Source organism: Felis catus, chromosome D4, assembly GCF_018350175.1.
Source record: "Felis catus isolate Fca126 chromosome D4, F.catus_Fca126_mat1.0, whole genome shotgun sequence".
NCBI classification, from domain to species: domain Eukaryota; kingdom Metazoa; phylum Chordata; class Mammalia; order Carnivora; family Felidae; genus Felis; species Felis catus.
Window position 1 is genome coordinate 64,909,471 of NC_058380.1, and position 19,747 is coordinate 64,929,217.

A 19,747-nucleotide genomic window follows, 5' to 3' on the forward strand; every position below is an offset into this window, starting at 1 on the left:
ACCCAATCAGGTGCTACAGGAAGCTAAGCTACTTGGTGGCAGTTTTCCTGCTATTCTTGAAATTCCAAACAGTTGCAAGTAAACTACTTCTGTTCTGCAGGCAGCAGGGATGCTGGAGAGTGACTTTAGTAAGAGTGTTAAGAGTCTTTGGTGGCACCAGCAGCCCAAATGACCTGCTGCCCTCACTGTCCACCCTACTCACACTTCCAGTGTGGTGTAAGCCTCTAATGTCCCATGTTAAAACTCTTCCCTACTACAAACATTTATGGCAGCTTCTCTTTTCTTGCCTGATTCCTGACTGGTTTGATTATTTCTTCACCCCTATAATTGAGATATTGAGAAAAAAATGTATTTAATGTTATGAAGATAACCACTAGTAGAACTAGGCTACAATTCCAGATTGTGGAGGAGTGGAGATAAGAGGAAATGGGAAAGCATTGGACTACACACACACACACACACACACATATATATATATGAAATTTTTGTAATGATATATATATATATGTATATACATATATACATACATATACATATAATGATATATATCATTACACAAATTATTGAAGCAAAAACAAAAAAATGAGGCCAATGCCTACTAGAAAGGAACAATAGGTTAAAATAGTAATATTGGACACAGCTAAGCAAATCAAAAGTTATTACATAAGACTAATCAATTTACTCTATCATGCTGAAGACTAAAAATCTTCACAGAAACCATGTACTGTTCTGAATGTTAGTCCATGCCATTAAAGAAGACCAAAGTATAGCAAAAATGCAGTGTTATATATAATATGATTATATGCTGTGTTATATACTATGTTATTATAACGTATTGTTATATATGGGTTTAGATGGGGTTATATATGGATTATATATGGGGTTTAGATACCTAGAAATAACATTAAGAAACATATGAAAATATTTTTAAAACATAAGAGTTCATTAAGCTTGTTGGTTGCAAATAAATATACAGTTAGCAACCCAACCATTTCTCTATAAAGAAACAGTGATGTACATATAATAGAAAAATAGAATATCATGGAAATGTGTATCATATAATGCATTATTCTTATGTTGTGCAATATATGAATGTACAATAGAAGAAATTATTTTCTTCATAGCAGCATAATGGACACAATAAACATCAACACAACATAGTGAAATTATGAGATATGTGTAGTTCTTTTTTTTAGTTATCCATTAACCATTTCATTAAAAATTTTTTTGTTTATTTATTTTGAGAGAAAGGGAGAGCACAAGTCAGGTAGGGGCAGAGAGAGAGGGGAAAGAGAATCCCAAGCAGGTTCCTCACTGTCAGTGCAGAGCCTGATGTAGGGCTCGAACTCAGGAACCAGAACTGTGAGATCATGACCTGAGCCAACCAAGACTCAGATGCTTAAATGACTCAGACCACTCAGGTGCCCCAAGATATGTGTAATTCTTATATAAAGAACATTGTAACTGTGCCATACTAATAAAACCTTGAATAAAAGATATATGCCTGATTTCTGGATATTAACTCTACCTTGCATTTTACTTTTGAGAATTTAATAACAATAAAAATATAAAAAAGAACAGAATTATTTTGAAGTTGAAACAATGTTAAGTTTATTTGGAATTAAAAAGTTATAAATAGCCTAGAAAATTCTGGAAGTGGAAGGAGTATGAGCAAAATTGCATTGATATTGACTATTGATAAGAGTATAAATTCATGCAATATTCTGTGAAGGCAATATGATAAAATCCATCACTTTTTTAAATGTAAATTAAGCAACCTGGTTGTAGGGATTTATCCTTTGAAATTGTTTTTATGGGTTCATACATACATACACACACCCAAATAGAGCAACATTATTCAAATCCAGAAATAATGGTTACAATAGATAAGTTTATCTATACAATGAAATGACATTTAACTGTTAAAGGAACCTGGTAGATGCATTACCACTGACATTGGAAGTACCAATATATGAAGAAGAAACAAACTGCAGAGGATAAGTCTAGAGTGATTTTTTTTCTTAAATATATGTGTTTATTACATGTGTATATTAGGAATTTGGAAGTATATACATTATGCTATTAACAGTGGATAGTTCTAGATATTGGGTCACCTGTGAGCCTTACTTTCAATTTCAGACATTTCTGTATTAGCTGAATTTTTTAATTATGCTTTATTTTGTAATTGGAAGGAACATCAAGCCATTTCATAAGAAACATGTAAGTTCTGTGTTAGTTCTTTCAGTTGTTTAAAGAATTTTCATTATATCTCAGATTTATTGAAGCACAAGGTAGAGAAAATAGGAGAATGCATTTACACAGGTACTGCTGTGTCCTACTGCTTTGTTTACCTTGTATAGTGTATTGAGATGGAAAACTGTGGCTACAATGAAAATGAATCCTGTGAGCCAGTCATTTTGTGGATAGATTTATTTTTATGGTTTCCTTAGTGTTTGTCTGAAGGGAAAAAAGACATAACATGAGAATGGGAACAATAAAATATCTCATTCTGTACCTTCTTCTATTGACAACTCTAAGTAATATCTTATTTTTACATATCACCTATTTTAGAGAGTAAAGTATGTTTATGGGCACCTATTCATCATCAGAACATTCTTATTGCCTGCATACAGGGATCCAGGAGCTGACCATCTGAATAATTCACCCAAACAATTATCTAATAGCAGCTAAACTTTTTTGAATCTTTGGTCAATTAAATCCAGTTAATTGCTCCTTTCACTAATTGGCTACCTGATTCAATGTATGACTGGGTTATAACATTGTGTAAAGTAGTACTAAAAACAAGGTAAAAATGGCACAGTCTCTCTATTTTTCAAAATATCATTGGCATATTGAAGAGTAATTAGAGTCATTTTGAAGGAAATTATCAATACCTGATTGTACAAGACTTGATTGCCTAACTATTTAACTGAAATTCATGATATTCTGGAAGATTCACATTAGGAAAAACATCTAAATCTCAGTCTTTCATTCTTTCATTTAATATTTAACAGCTATAATATAAACGTACTATAAACCCTGGGTATGCAAAGATGAACATAATCTTTCAAGGAATACAGTCCATTGGATATATAAACAATGTAAGATAAAAGTGAGTATGAGTCAGTAGTTTAAGAAAACTCCCTAACTACTAAATCAAGATTAGCCTGAGCGAAAAGGATAGGAAAGGCATTATAAGTAGGGCAGATATCATTTGGGAAAGAACAAAATAGTTAATAAGCCTAACAAAATCAGTATGTGTTGTGATTGGAACAGAAGTTCAGTAAGGTAAAATGGCAGATGATGCTTAGGTAGTAGCATTCTCGTGTAACAGTGTTTAACGGGCATCCTTAGAGGAGCCATTGAAATAGGGGAGTACATGTTTGTTCAAATTTGTGTTTTTTTGACACAAATTTGAATGAAGAGAATGGAATGCAGGTAGTATCACTGGAAGGGTATGGTCAGACTAGAAGCCATAAACCATTACCTTTAACAATGTATACTTTTCAGAATTAATCCTACACAAGGCAAGGTAAGAGAGATTGAAATCACATTCCCTGGACCCTGATATATTGGCTTTTCTGGATCCTGGCAAAATGTGTGCCCAGTTTGTGTGATCATTGGGTAACTCATTTTTTTATTCTGTGTCTTGGGTTTTTCATTTGTAAAAATGTGTAATAATAATAGTATCTCTTACGGTATAAGGATTTACTAAATCAATATATGTAAAATAGTACAGTATTTCAATATATGTTAATGGTTATATCTATTTTCTGAAAACCCTCTAACTCTGTATTTTTTAGATGTTTTAGTCACATATCTTTCTTTTCAGTAAATTACACTTTGTTGTCGGAGAGCTTCCTACACTGTCATGCTGCTTTCTTTCTTTTCTTTTCTTCATTATCTTATTTCCCACTCTCTTAGAAACCTTTTGTAATCCTATGACTTGTGTTTTGTTAACCAGTCTTCTACTTTATGTGAAGGTCTCATACTGCTTGAATCTTTTTTTTTTCTTTTTCTGACCACTGTAAATTCTTGGGGGTAAGTGTGGTCAAAGTAAGAAAGATTAGCTGAAACCAAATTACAATGGACAAGGGCACTGAACTTTATTAGCCAAATAAAGAGTCTTGTAGACCCATGAGTATGGGAAACAGAGGGTTTTGACTCTGGGGACAAAAAAGTGTCAAATCTCAGCCAAAAGATGAATTTATTTATGTCCTTTTTATCTCAGTGTCAGTCCAGACTTGACTCAAGAATCAGTGTACAAAGGACTTAGACCATGGAAAATAAAGGGGAACATTCAGATTGAGGAAAAAGTAAATAAGATCTTTAAACATTTACTCACTTATTCACTGAAACAAAAAATGTCAACTGTCTAATGGGGTTTTTTTTAGTCCCTATCTTTGGTACTGGGGATACAGAAATGAATCTGGCACCATTCTGCCTTGAGATCTGTAGCTGATGTGAGAAACAAGAAATCAGACAATTATAGATCAGTGCTGTAAGCAATGAGCTGGGGCAAATTCTCTGTTGTGGAGGCTCAGAAGACAGGCACCTGACAAGGCAGCATTTTCTGGAGTTAACATCCGTTGCTGAAGTAAAGCTGTTTATTCTCTTCCCTTTCTTATTGCTATGTTTTGGTGGGCAAGGATACTGCAAGTGTGTTTGCTGCCTAGGTGAGGCACAGAGCCCTGCAGGTGCAGTTTGCTGCTGATTAAATGAGGGGCCTAAGGTGAAGCCTTCAGAGCATCCCCCCTGCATTGCCTTTGGAATGCTCAGATAAATGATAATAAGTAGAAAGCTTTGACACTTGCCCATGGTTTCAGTTTCACAAAGCCCTGGCTTCTCATTAGAAGTACTGAGATATTCAAATTTCCAATTAAGGCCCAAACATGGGATATGGTAGGGAAAGAATAAGAAACATAAGCAATGTGTATATAGATGATTAAACTTAGCTTGTTAATACACTTTAAGCTATTGTAGTATAAACAGCTATTACAGGTGAAATTATCATTATGGTCAGTAATTTTAACACAACTATGTTCTTGTCTGTCTGTAGATTATTCTTTTACACTCTAACTGAGATTCTGTGCCTTCATTTTTTATTACAAAAATTTTTGTTATATTTATTCTTACAAAAGGGAAAATATGGGAAAGGATTGCGTAACAGACAATTTAGCTTCAGTTAAAAGCTTACATTGATAATATTCTGCTTTAATAATAGTGATAGTTGTTTTGTTATTTGCCAGTCTCTGGATGAGGATCTGTATGTATATCATCTCCTTTTAATGCACACAGCAACCTCATCCATCTATTTTGGAAGCAATAGTTGTAAATATAGAAGGTCATCTATAAGTAAGATAGGTCTCTGAGCAACCAAAGTGGATGTTAAAATATTATGAACTAAATTTCATATCATTTATTGTAGGAACAAATAAGTAGTCCTTCCCTATGAGAATTCCTGTATAAGTATGTAATTTAAATTAGCGTATTTATCTTATTTCTTTCCTGAAATATTCATTGGCTGAAATTCTGGAGAACCTGTTTGGTAAATGTTGCTTTCCTCCTGGAACTGAGGGGTACTCTATTTATGAGTTAATTTTGCACACAAGTAGATTAGTTTTAAATCAGCCTGTCCAAGATGCTATCATACAGAATATTGAACAGACCTCAAACTAAGCAATAGCATTTATCATCCTATAGCCAACCCTTCTAAGTCTAAGGCTGTAAGGAGGACTAGTAACATTTTTGCCTAATAACTTATTATTTTACCAATTTAATGCTAATTAGGAAAAAATCATGTACTTTTATTGTTTCCTTTTAAATATTCTAAGAAATTTTTAAAATAGAAAATTATAAAGAAAAAATAAATACACATATCTTATGACTGGCAGTTTCTCACATGTTTCATATTTTATTTATACCTTAAATTAACAAGTGTAAGGATTACAGACACAGTTGAATTATTTTTATTCCCATCCCTAGGACTATCACTCACTTCACTCTACCAGATGTGTATTTTGTTTAATTTTTTTGTAACATACATGATGTAGAAATGATCACTCCATAACTTTGTTTTCTTTTCCCACTCACTGTTTTCATTTTTAAAAATCTATCCATATTCAGCGGCACCTGGGTGGGTCAGTTGGTTCAGCATCCAACTTCAGCTTGGGTCATGATTTCCTGGTTCATGGGTTCAAGCCCCATGTCAGGCTCTGTGCTAATGGTCTGGAGCCTGGAGCCTGCTTCGGTTTCTATGTCTCCCTCTCTCTCTCCCCCTCCCTACTCATATTCTGTCTGTCTCTCTTTCAAATATAAATAAACACTTAAAAATTAAAAAGAACAAAAAATAAAAATTATATTCAATATATGGTTTTAGCTCAATATTTTGTCTGTAGTGTAGAATCTCATAAATATATCACATCTTATTTATCCATCCCTCTGATGAAGGGCATTTTGGCTGATTTGATATTTTTCTGCATCCTGAACTCTGCTAAAAGGAATTTCTGTCTATGCTTGAAAAAATGTTTTCTAGGGAGTACTTAGATTATTGGATTGATATATGTGCATTTGTAGTTTCATTAAGTACTGCCAAATTGTACTCTAATTTTTTTTAACAATTCACATTCTTACCAGAAGGGTATGAAAATTCCCATTCCTCACAGTTTTACCAACACTTTTTATTGTCAGATTTTTGTTGCCAGTCTGATGGAATAAGGGTATTTCTGTAAGTCTATTTATATCTCAATAATTTTAAACAAAAGAAATATCAAAATATTATTCTAAATCCCATCCATTAATGAAGTAATTTGAATATATTAGACAGGATCTATGTAAAGATGTATTCTAGGAAGAATGGGAGCTGTATTTTGCCAGAGAACTTCTACTGTTCTGCTATTTTAGAAACACATAATGCTGATTTTGTACTTGAAGTAACCCTAAATAAATGAAGGCCAGATTAACTATAGACTTGAGTAAATGTTAGTTTAAATTTACAAATTTGTTGCTTATAATTAAAAAATAACTATTTGGGTAGCCCTAATCAAACAAGCTCTTTTTGTGATATAGTGCTGCTAGAATAACTAGAACAGTGTAATAATGTCACAAAAATAGCAATAGTCATCAAGAGAGAAGATAAGATTCCAAAAATAGATTGCACTATATATAAAATTTCAATAGAACAAAATAAACATTAAAGGTGCATAAATTTAAAAATTTATTGAATAAATAGCATTGGAAGAACTACTAGCTTCTCTACCCTCACTATATCTTTCATTTTCATCATCACCCTACATTCCAATTTGATTCAATTTATTTCTTCAAACATCCCAAGAACTTCAACAACTCTATTATTGCATATATTGTTCTTACCTGTGTGGTAAGAACTACTGAGAGTTAAAAATCTTTGGCGCATAGATGCTAATTTCCACCTTCCTGCATAATTGTATAGACCATGTCGCTGGATTTCAGACAACAGAATGTGAACAAACGAGACATGCTGTTTCTAGGTCTCACCATAAACCATCACATACAGGGTCTTTCTGATTTTTCTTATTAAAAATAAAAGATTGGAAAAGTTAAGATCTCTCCTGACAGATATCTAAGTGGCACATTAAAAAGAATTATGCTAGGTAATTTATTCCTAGGTATTTTATTATTTGGGATACAATTATAAATGGTGTTGTTTTCTTCATTTCTCTTTCTGTAACTTTATTATTAATGTATAGAAATGCAATGGATTTCTGTATATTGATTTTGTATCCTGCCACCTTACTCAATTCATTTATCAATTCTACTCTAACCTCTTTTTTTTTCCTTCCCCTCCCCCATGGGTTCCTGTTAAGTTTCTCAGGATCCAGTAATTTTTGGTGGTGGCTTTAGAGTTTTCTATATATAGTATCATGTCATCAGCAAATTGTGAAAATTTTACTTCTTCCTTACCAATTTGGATAGATGCCTTTTATTCCTTTATCTTTTCTCATTGCTGTGGCTAGGACTTCTAGTAGCATATGGAATAAAAGTGGTGAGAGTGCACATCCTTGTCTTCTTCCTGACTTTAGGGAAAAAGCTCTCAGTGTTTCCAAATTGAGCATGATATTAACTGTGGATTTTTCAGAGATGACCTTGTTCATGTTGAAGTGTCTTACCTCTAAACCTACTTTGTTGAGGGTTTGTATCATGAATGGATGTACCTTGTCAAATGCTTTTTCTGCATTTATTCAAATGATCACATGATTTTTGTTCTTTATTTTGTTAATGTGATGCATCATGTTGATTGATGTGCAAATATTGAACCACTTTTGCATCCCAGAAATAAATCCCACTTGATTGTGGTGAATGATTTTTTTAATGTATTTGTGGATTCAGTTTACTGTTTTGTTGAGCACTTTTGCATTTGTGTTTATCAGAGATAGTGGCCTACAGTTCCCTTTTTTTGTGGTGTCCTTATTATCTGGTTTTGGGATCATAGTAACGCTAGCTTCATAGAATGAATTTGGAAAATTTCCTTCCCTTTCCATTTTTGGAATAGTTTGAAAAGAATAGGTATTATCTCTTCTTTAAATGTTTGATAGAACTGACCTATGAAACCATCTGGTCCTGGACTTTTGTTTGTTGGGAGTTTTTGGATTACTGATTTAATTTCATTACCAGTAATCAGTTTGTTCAAATTTTCTATTTCTTCTTGATTCACTTTCACTAGGTTTCTTTGTTTCCAGGAATTTATCCATTTCTTCTAGATTGTCCAATATGTTTGCATATAATTTTTCATAATATTCTCCCATAATCTATATTTCTGTCGTGTAGGTTGTTATTTCTCCTCTTTCATTTCTGATTTTGTTTATTTGAGTCCTCTCTCTATCTCTCTTTTTTTCCTTTCCTTTTTCTTTTTTTTTTTTTTAGTCTGGCTAGAGGTTTATCAATTTTTTGATCTTTTCGAGGAACCAGCTTCTTGTTTCATTGATCTGTTCTATTTTTTGGTTGTTGTTTCTATTCTATTTATTTCTGCTTTAATCTTCATTATTTCCTTTATTCTACTGTTTTTAAGTTTTGTTTGTTCATGTTTTCTAGCTCCTTTAGGTGTAAGGTTAGTTGTTTGAGATTTTTCTTACTTCTTGAGGTCGATTTGTATTTCTGGAAACTTCCCTCTCAGAATAGCTTTTGCTGAATTCCAAAGGTTTTGGACCATTGTGTTTTCATTTTCATTTGTCTCCATGTATTTTTTATTTCCTCTTTGATTTCCTTTTTGACCTGTTCATTGTTTAGTAGCATGTTGTATAACCTTTATGCATTTGTGCTTTTTAAAAAAATTTTTTTTGAAGTTTATTTACTTATGAGAGAGACAGTACAAGTGGTGGAGGGGCAGAGAGAGAAGGAGACACAGAATCCGAAGCAGTCTCCAGACTCCGAGCCATCAGCACAGAACCGACGCAGGGCTAGAACCCATGGACCATAAGGTCGTGACCTGAGCCGAAGTCGGATGCCTAACCGACTGAGCCACCCAGGTACCCCCATATATTTGTGCTCTTTCCAGATTTTTCTTGTGGTTGATTTCTAGTTTCATAACTTTGTCATTGGAAAATATGTGTGGTATGACTGTTCTTTTTGAATTTGTTGAAACTTATTTTTTTGTCTAATATGTGATCTCTTCAGGAGCATATTCCATGTGGACTTGAAAAGAATGTGTATTCTGCCTTTTTAGGATGGAATATTCTGAATATATTTGTTAGAGTCATCTGGTCCAGGGTATCATTCAAAGCCACTGTTTCCTTATTGATTTTCTGTTTGGATGATCTTTCCACGTAGTGGATGTTAAAGTCCCTTACTATTATTGTATTACTATTAATTACTTCCTTTATGGTTGTTACTAACTGCTTTATGCATTTGGGTGCCATCATGTTGGGTGCATAAGTACTTATAATTGTTATATCTTCTTGTTAGATTATTCCCTGTATGATTATATAGTATTCTTCTTTGTCTCTTGTGAACAGTCTTTGTTTTAAAGTCTATTTTCTCTGATATAAATGTTTCTACCCTGGATTTCTTTTCACTTCCATTTGAATGAGAAATGCTTCTCCATCCTTTCACTTTCAATCGGCATGTGTCTTTAGGTCTGAAATAAGTCTATTATAGATACCCCATGCTGTACTTTTCATCTCTGTGACTTATTTATAACTAGAAGTTAATACTTCTTAATCCCCTTCACCTATTTCACTCATCCCCCCATGCGCTTCTCCTCTGACAACCACCAGTTTGTTCCCTGTATTTATGAGTCTGTTTCTGTTTTTGATCTTTTGGGTTTTTTTAGATTCCACATATAAGTGAAATTATGTGAATTTGTCTTTCTCTGTCTTAATTAAGTTTGATCACCACCACAAATGTGAATTATGTGAATTTGTCTTTCTCTGTCTTAAGTTTGATCACCACCACAAATATATAAAATCAAATCTTGAAATTATCCAAAAAGGAATATTATATTTATCTAACTGTACATGAATGATTAGAACATTGGACATTATTTGTTGCCAACCCAATTTCCATTTTCTACTTCTATTCCTTTGTTACTAAATGCCCTGAATTATGAGATTATATCCTTAACTCCAGAGGTGAATTCCTGAGTGAAAGCCCCCAACAACCAGGACCACAAGAATGAAATAATTACATAATTGAAAAATAAATGTCTATTTGTCTTGAGCTATTACACTATTACACATAGTTAGCATTGCCCTAACTAATGCAATGTGAAAGCTCATCTCTCCATGTTCCATCTAAGGAATTCAACTTTAATAGAACATTTCTGAGATTTATGCTGCCTTCCAGAAACAGGAAGAATTGATATTTCACTCCACTGAATTTTCAAATTCAGTTTACACCTCTTTTGGAGTATCTTCAATTTTGTATTATTATTATGTATTTATCTGCTTGAGTCTTCCTTTAAACCTGTAAGTACTTGGGAGAAGTAAGCTTTTTCTCTTATTTTTGTGTATATGTTGCTTAACACAGAGCTTGGTACATAGTAGACACAATTAAATAAAACTGCCAAATAAATAAATAAATATTAGTATAGTTGAGAATACCTTAATTAATATATCACAACATGGATGGATCAAATGATTAAATACCATGCCAGCTTGGGTGCCCCCATGAAGCAGAATTAGAAGTGTAAGAAATTTAGGGGCACCTGGGTGGCTCAGTTGGTTGAGCTTCCAACTTCAGCTCAGGTCATAATCTCGCAGTTCATGAGTTCCGACCCCACATTGGGCTCTGTGCTAACAGCTCAGAGCCTAGAGGCCGCTTCAGATTCTGTCTTCCTGTCTCTCTCTCTGTCCCTTCACCCACTCATACTGTCTCTCTCTCAAAAATAAATAAACATAAAAAAAGTATAAGAAATTTACTGAGGAAAAGTCCTAGGAAGGACAAAGAAGTTGGGGATAGGAGTAGGCAGGAAGAACCTAAAGAACCCAATGCAGGCTAGATACTTGTGAAAAGAAAGAGTAAAAAAAGGATTGGGTAGGAAGTCTCATGCTCTAGTGAAGTCTGAAAAAGTTTTAACCAGCCATCGGTGTCTCTGAGCAAAGGTTGCCTGCTGGAAAATTCCAGCCTTAGACAGGAATGGTACAGCACTAGTAACTCCAGCCTGCTGGCCCAGTAATGGATATGGAAGAGCTTGAGGGAAACTGATAGTGGATACAAAGGTGTGGCAGTGGGTTGCTAACCTGCTAGATTCTCTAGGAGATTTGAGTGATAACTTTCATAGCAACCACAAAAATATAAAATCAAATCTTAGAATTAACAAAAAAAGAAAAATAAGAAGAAGAAGAAGAAGAAGGAAGAAGAAGAGGAGGGAGATGAGGAGAAGGATAAGGAGAAGAAGAAAGGAAGGAAGGAAGGAAGGAAGGAAGGAAGGAAGGAAGGAAGGAAGGAAGGAAGGAAGGAAGGAAGGAAGGAGAAATTTACCAATGAATAGTTATTATACTAGACATTATTTGTTGCCTAATTCTTTATTTTTACTTTCTAGATCCCATAAATTGTATACCTTTATCCTTCCCCTTAGAGGAAGAGGCTGTTTATATTCACCCATCATGATTACCTTATTTCTTTCACCAATGCCTCATTAAAATAAGTAAGGTAGTGTAATTCTTTTAAATGACATAGAGGAAGTCTATCAGTGATTTTCTGACCAACATTTATTCTTTCTCAATAAATACATACTGAATGAATTGGTCCTTTTCTTCTGGAAGTTATTGCCTCTGGATGTGATACCTAGAACTGCTATCACCTTGAACCAACATGCTAAGGAAAGAAGTTTCAGGATTATTGCCCGAGGCCAAGGCAAAGACTTGACCTCACACATCTAGTGTCTGCATTACTTATGAAGCTTTAGACCTTCTGGACTCTCAAGGGAGATACATGATTTCTTTATTATTTAAGGCAGTTTCATTTGTGAATATCTATTATCCGATACTAAAAGCAACCTACCTGTGTCAGTTGTTTTATACATGTTTTTTAAATTATATGAAAACTGAAGTGTACCAACAAACTATAAAATGTGAATACCACAAACTGTAAACAAAAACAATAAAATTTCAAAGAAGTCACGTAGGAAAGATGCATATGGATACTTTTCCAATTACTGCAAGTAATCAAAGAAATGGAGTTGTAGAGGCATAATTTAACTTTGATAAATTTTTCAAAACATGATATTCAATATTGGTATAAGGCTTCAGGGAAACTGAATAATTGAATATAATTTTAAAGCAGTTTAAACTAGGAGTTTATGGAAAATAAATTTGTGGTATATATCAAGAGCCTTAAAATGATCACAAATCTTAAATTTAATCATTTAAATTATAGATATTTATCCTAAGGAAATAATTATAAAATAATATAATCTACCTATAATGATGTTCATTGTGACTTTTCTTAATAGTGGGAAAATATTTTGATACAGCATGATTATTCAACAATGATGAACATCTAATTAAAGGATATTCATTGTTTCCCATAGGAAGACCCCTAATATTAGTTATTTTGGATGCTTGTTAAAAGTAGAAATGCCTGGTCCAGTTTTAGATTTACTGAATCAGAATCTCTTGGGGAGTTAACATGAATCCACATGTTTAACAATCATCTCAGGTGATACTAATAATCAAGCATTGGTTACGAAATGATGCTCACTTTGAAAATTACAACTATGAGACCATGGACAAGTATTAAAATATGCATGTGATTATATTGAGAGAAAATATAGAATATAGAAAATATATTGTGGGTATTGTGATAACATATATTTACAACTTTGTAAATATATGGATAAATTCAGGTTGAAAAGAATTTTTAAATGTGTGCACATTTAAAAAAATTTTTATAGTGTTAATGTTAACATTTTCTTTAAAGATGAAAATGACTGTAAATTGTATTACAAAACTGTTTATATATATTTATTTATGTGTGTGTGTGTATATACACATACATATATACACACCCAAAATTAGATTTGGCTACAGAAATCTTTTCACATTTTACACCAAGTTTTACTCAATATTATATGCATAATTCTGATTCTTAGACCTTAAAAATGAGCATAAATAACTTTCAAAATTGGAAAAAGCATTTAAGAGGACATATCAAAGTCGGCTAGAAAAAGTGACTAATAAAATGTTCATCTATTATGGGAAAGTATAATACAAGTCATGAAATTGAAACTTTATTTACTCACAAGCCATAAAAGTGTTGCAGTTTTGATAAACTAGAAAATAAACTATTTGCTACCTTTTAGATTATTTTAAATCACGATAAGACATTGCAGAGAGAGCCAACAATACTTGCACTTCTAGCTAAAAAAATCTTTAAATGGGTTTTGTTGATTTTTTTCTGTGAAGCTGGATTTTATAAAGAATCATTCAATCAAGAAATCATTCTTCCAATCATTTCATCGTAATTGAGTTATAATCTCTTGCTGGATCTGTCAGCATTACTGATGAATGGGTTTGTCTGGCAGCCATTTCTTATTAATATCTATGGTCAAGTTTTCATCATTCCTTTAAGATGGTGATACTTCAACAAAAATAGCACAATTGGATAACAGTCATATCCTCACTTTAAATTTTCCCTGACACCAGAAAAAACTTCAGGAAGAAAAAATGGTAAAATAAATTTTTGTTATTGAAAGTGGAACATTTCTGGTATATTTTAATTTATAAAATCCAGCCCATATTCCTTTAAGAGTCATTTGCACCCTTAAAAAATGTGATAAAATGTATTACACATCTGAATTTCTACCACTTAGAAATATCTGGGAAAGTGTATATATACATATATATTCCCAAATGATAAAAGAAAGATGCAGAATGCTTTTAAAAAGAAAGAAAAAGGAATAGAAGGAAAAAGAAAAAAAAAGGAGCTGCCATTAGTAATATTTGTGGTTTTCCTATCATGTACCAATCTCTGTTTTAAATACTCAGTACTGAATTCATATTACCAGCTTATGCAATGATACTAATATTTCCTTTTTATAGGTGAACAAATTGAGATGATAGTGGGTCAAGTGACTTGTCCATGCTTCTATAATGACTCAACAGAGGAGGGAGAATTGAAGTCACACAGCCCTGGGCTCCAGAGCTCACACTTTTATCCATTGCATTATAGTTGTAGAATGATAGAGTTGGACAGACATGGATTTAAATAAAAAAATCTACAAACTCCTGTTTAAATGTGAAAATCAGTTAATTTCTATTATTTTGTTTTGATAACATTGGTGAAAATAATATAGATATCTTTCCCTTGCTTTTATTTCTTTCACTCAAATTTAAGTGGCATCTGTAGTAATTTTAAAGGCCAGTATAGTGACAACTTATTCCCCCAGTTTATCATTCTCATAAAAAACAAGAAATATATACTGTGCAGGGATAGAAAAAATGAAGTGACACATTTGAAAATGTTTTAAGGATGAAAAATGTAATACATTCTAATCAAACTAAATTATATAAATGTTAGTAAGTAGATTTTATTTTTAAATGTGTGTCGCAAAATATAGCATTAACGAACATTACAAGAAAACATCACACAACAAACATTAGTTCCGCTTCCTATGGAGTCCTAAGAACCACAGGTAAAGAAATCTTTAGTACCATGAAACCCACTAGAACTACCAGTTAGGTGTCACCTACTAGTTAATTTTTTGCTAGGTAGAGAAGATTATGTATTCCATGAGCAGTTAGGTTTCGGAATTGATGTTGATCAATTTTAGTTGAGATTGTATTTGCCCCTTTTAGGTATTCCTATTTGAATGCTTGAAAGAAATAGGTTTTCCTTAAATATTCCTTATCTGCAATAATATCCTTGATTGAAATTAATGTGACTTCTGTGTGTTTATCATTTTATCAAACCCTTCAATTATGGTTTGGAAATTTCCCAAGGAATTTTAGAAAGCAACTTGGATGTGTTTAACTGAGAAAGTCTCTTTTAGTATTTTGGTGAAGTTAAAACATAAAATTCTTTGTGTTGACAACTAGTGAAGAATGATTTGCTTGTCATTTGAAATGGTTGAGCTATAAAGTACTGACATGTGAAACTTACAACAGAAATTCAGAATGACCTTACCCTCAAATGATAAAAATGGAAACTTTGTAATAAATTTCTCCAAAATAATACCTTAACAATGTACTTTAGTGTTCAGCTCTATAGAGTTTTTGGTAATACACTGGATTAAATCAAGTTAACTATCAGAGACTCCTAAAATGACTCAGTATCACCTTCTCCCAGCTAGAGGAAGGTTAAACAGAGCCAGATGGATACCCCATACCAGATGAAACAGAGAAAAATTATGTTTCCTGCTTTTGTCATCTTTGAACCCAGTCTCCTTGTACCTTATTTCTATTCCTATTTCTTTTTCCTTCACAATCTCAGGACAGCCCTATTCTTATTCCTCACTTCTGCAGTGCTTTAGTAGATATGATCTTCATTAAAAAATGCATCACTATTGCAATAACTAAGTGATTTATATTCCATCTCATATTTTCTAATATATTAGATAATATAGTATTAGTTTACTTTTTCTAAGGCACAGTCATTTTCCTCAAAATATCTTCCATGCACAAAATTATTCAATGCCTCCATAAAGAAAATACCCTTTAATGTATTATTCAATAAATGTTAAGCACCTCTATGTATTAAAAAAAATTGGGTAGGCAATGAACAGTGAGAAAAATAAACATAATCCCTATCCTCATGGATTATATTCTAGGAGATGTACAAGAGATAGTAAGGGACGGACATGAATTAAACAAAAACAGAGTAATTTAAAATTATATCTAATGTTATAAAGGAAAGCAATGTTTGTATGCAGAGTAATAGGTGTCCTACTTTATATGAGATAGTCAAAGAAGACCTCTTTGAGAAGATGACTTCTACACTGAGAACTGAGTGATAAGAGTGAGCTATGAATCTACCAAATGAAAGCAGTTGAAAAAGAGTATTTGCACAGACCTTTGTGATAAAAAGACTTTTGAAAGGGTTTGTCACATTTAGGAAACCGAAAGAAAAACAGTGTTGCTGGAGCATGGATAGCAAAGGAGAAGTGAAATTGAAATGAGGTTGTACATACAGTCTTCCTGAAAATGCAGAAAATGTAGGCCCACTTTGTAGAATATTTAAGTTTTATATTATATTCTAACCATAATTTAAGTGACATCTCTTTAATATGAAATGTTCACAACTACGTTTTATGCCTTTTTACTCCCCTACTTTCTATGTAATATGGTCTGCTTTCTATTCCTCAATATGGTTTGTGCTTTTTCTTCTCTAAAATGTTGCTGAAGTGGTTTCCTCTACTTATTCTAACTCTGTGACCTTAATTCTATCTACTTGTGGCTATGTTATACAAATCCAGGGGCAAATTTTACTTCCACTGTAAAGAGTATCTAAACATTCTAACCAGAGCGTGTGTGTGTGTGTGTGTGTGTGTGTGTGTGTGAGAGAGAGAGAGAGAGAGAGAGAGAGAGAGAGAGAGAGAGAGAGAGAGAGAGAGTCTCTCTCTTTCTCTATCTTCTCTTGCTCTCTTCCCGCTCTCCTTTTCTGTCTCTCCTTCTTTTTATTTTTAAAGGTTTTTAGAAATTTAAAACATTCATATAAGATAGTAATAAAGAAAACTATATTTTCATAAAGCCTTAGAATTTATAAAGTGATTCACATACATGATCCAGCTATGAGGTCTATTAGGCAGATTTTAGAGAAGAAGAAAGCAAAGGGCACGTGAGTTAAGGGTACTGTTTAAGTATGTTCAGCTATTATTCAGTCCTACCTACTCTCATGGTGAAGCCCATGCTCTTAATAGTTGCTGTGTGCCTAACACTTCTGCTTTACATTTCAATTGTCTATACGTCTAACTTTTGTACTGTTTAGATGGGTCTTTGAGATATAAGATTAAATTTTATTTGTCTTTTGATTTTCTTCTCAGTGTCTAGCAGAGTATCTGTCACATATTGGGCACTCAAACGTTAGTTCAATTAAATGAAATAATTCATTGTCTTTCATGAGTGCACCAGGTGCCAACATACATCAAAAGGAAACCATGTCTTGATTTCGTTCAAACATTAATGATGTATGCTCAAGAAGCACTTATCTTCTCCCTGACCAGCTCCATTACTTATTCATTTTCTTCCTATAAGAATGTCATAGCATTTTCAAGCTTTTTCAATCTACTTAGTTTTCTTTTTACCTAAATCACCTCCTCCTTCATAGGAAAAATAAAGGCAACTAATTATGCACTCAGCTGCCCCACCACATTTAGAAATGTGCTTGCACCTAAATGTATTGTTAATTTCTTCTCTTCTGTTTCAGTTCTCTTCTCTAGTTAAAGAATAGTCTGTCCACATGTCCACTAATTTCAGTGTCCTCTCATCCCTCTTGTGACCCGTTTCATCAATTTAAACAACTCTCATGAATATATTCAGCTTTCTCTCTCTACTAACTTCTCCCTTTCTGTTTACGTTTGTGCCCCATACAATCACATACTAAAATAACTTCCCCTAAATCTGACCTTATACTGAACTAAACACTCAGTTATTTGAAGCATTACTCATATTTTCTTATTTTCCTTCTTGTGGTGGATCCATTTAACTTATCTCTGTGATCCCTTATTTCTTTTCTCAACAACATAGGAAATTGTCTAAAAATATAGTTAGCCAAGGTATCACCTGGCTGCTATCTATTCCAGGTCAGTAAAGCCAAGGTTAAAGGAGCCAAAGGAATCTTAGAAAAGTCAGGCATGATCAACACTAATAAAGTTAACTGGGGAAAAAAAAATGACAGGATGAACATGCAGTCAGCCTAGACTACTGGAGGTCCTAAATCTATGAAAGTGATGGATAGCATTGCAGATGGGAACAGACATATGAAATCTTTCATGTGTATTACTAGTGATCCATGAACCCACAATGCTACATGTGTGTAAACCAATTCAGTGTTTAAAAGATTTTATTGTTTTAGAAATGTATCATATATTCCTTAAATTAGGAAACTGAATTGATAAAATGTTCCTTTGTGGTTTTCCCATATAAAAAAGAGATAAATATTTTTTTGAGACATAAGAATGTGAAGCAAATTTAATCATCTCTATACTATTTTTTACTTATGTTGGTATAATTTCAAGGTCAGTTTACGCTGTAGTTCTTAACAAATGTGAGATAATAAAATTTTTCTCCCAGGGTGTTCTGGAAAACTATTTTTCTGGATTTTAAATTATTTCACTTATATATAAAAATAATGTCCATATATAACATTGTGAAATACAATATATATTAAAAAGAAGTAGATTATGCGTAACTTTTTGCCCAGAAATATTTATTGTTAACATAGGGTTCTGCATCCTTTTTTCTTGTTCTATGCATTTTTAAACATTTAAACCTCATTTTTTTTTACAGATTTTGAATTTTTATTTTATTTTCTCTACTTAAATTAAACATGTGATTTAAACATGTTTTACTTAATGTAAACATTACAAATTCTCCATTAGCATCATTTTCAATGACAGAAGAATTACACCATTACCAATATTCCATAACAATTATTGCATTAATACTTACTTAAAATGGGATGCCTGGGTGGCTCAGTCGGTTAGGCGGCCGACTTTAGCTCAGGTCATGATCTTGCGGTCTGTGGGTTCAAGTCCCGCGTCGGGCCCTGTGCTGGCAGCTCAGAGCCTGGAACCTGCTTCCGATTCTGTGTCTCCCTCTTTCTCTGCCCCTCCCCTCCCTGCTTTCTGTCTCTTTCTCAAATAATACACATTAAACATTTTTTTAACACTTACTTAAGATATTTCCAATATGTCATTCAAAATAATATTTCACTGTAGAACATGAAGTTTTATTCTATATATAATATCATTTTCTTGATATTTATTCCTACATGTGGGACTATGAAGTCCAAGTGATATTTCAGCTTTGACAATTTTAATAAATTGCTTTCTATTTATATCAAGAAGAAGCCCACTGTCAGTGTATCAGGAAACCTGTACCTTTTCCATAACTGAATATTGCCATTAAAGAACCATGATTACTAAATAAATATATTGAAATTATTTATTCTGTATTTTGTAGATTGCTAAAATGGCTAGGGAATTTTATCATTTCATTCATCATTGCCATTTCAGGTTTTGTTAATTTTGTTACTATTTTAGGATTCCTTTTCAAGAGTCTTGATATCTAGAATGTTCTCCACCCCATCTCAGTGCCTTTTCAGCATATACTAA

General features: G+C 32.9%; 1 long non-coding RNA gene across 1 annotated transcript; it reads left to right on the forward strand.

The window, feature by feature from the left end:
• The first annotated feature begins 70 nt into the window (after positions 1 to 70).
• LOC123381611 lies at positions 71 to 16,985 on the forward strand. The gene is made up of 4 exons (XR_006588844.1): positions 71 to 216; positions 4,232 to 4,316; positions 10,772 to 10,940; positions 14,517 to 16,985. It is a non-coding gene; the product is annotated as an uncharacterized LOC123381611 (long non-coding RNA).
• The last annotated feature ends 2,762 nt before the right edge of the window (positions 16,986 to 19,747 follow it).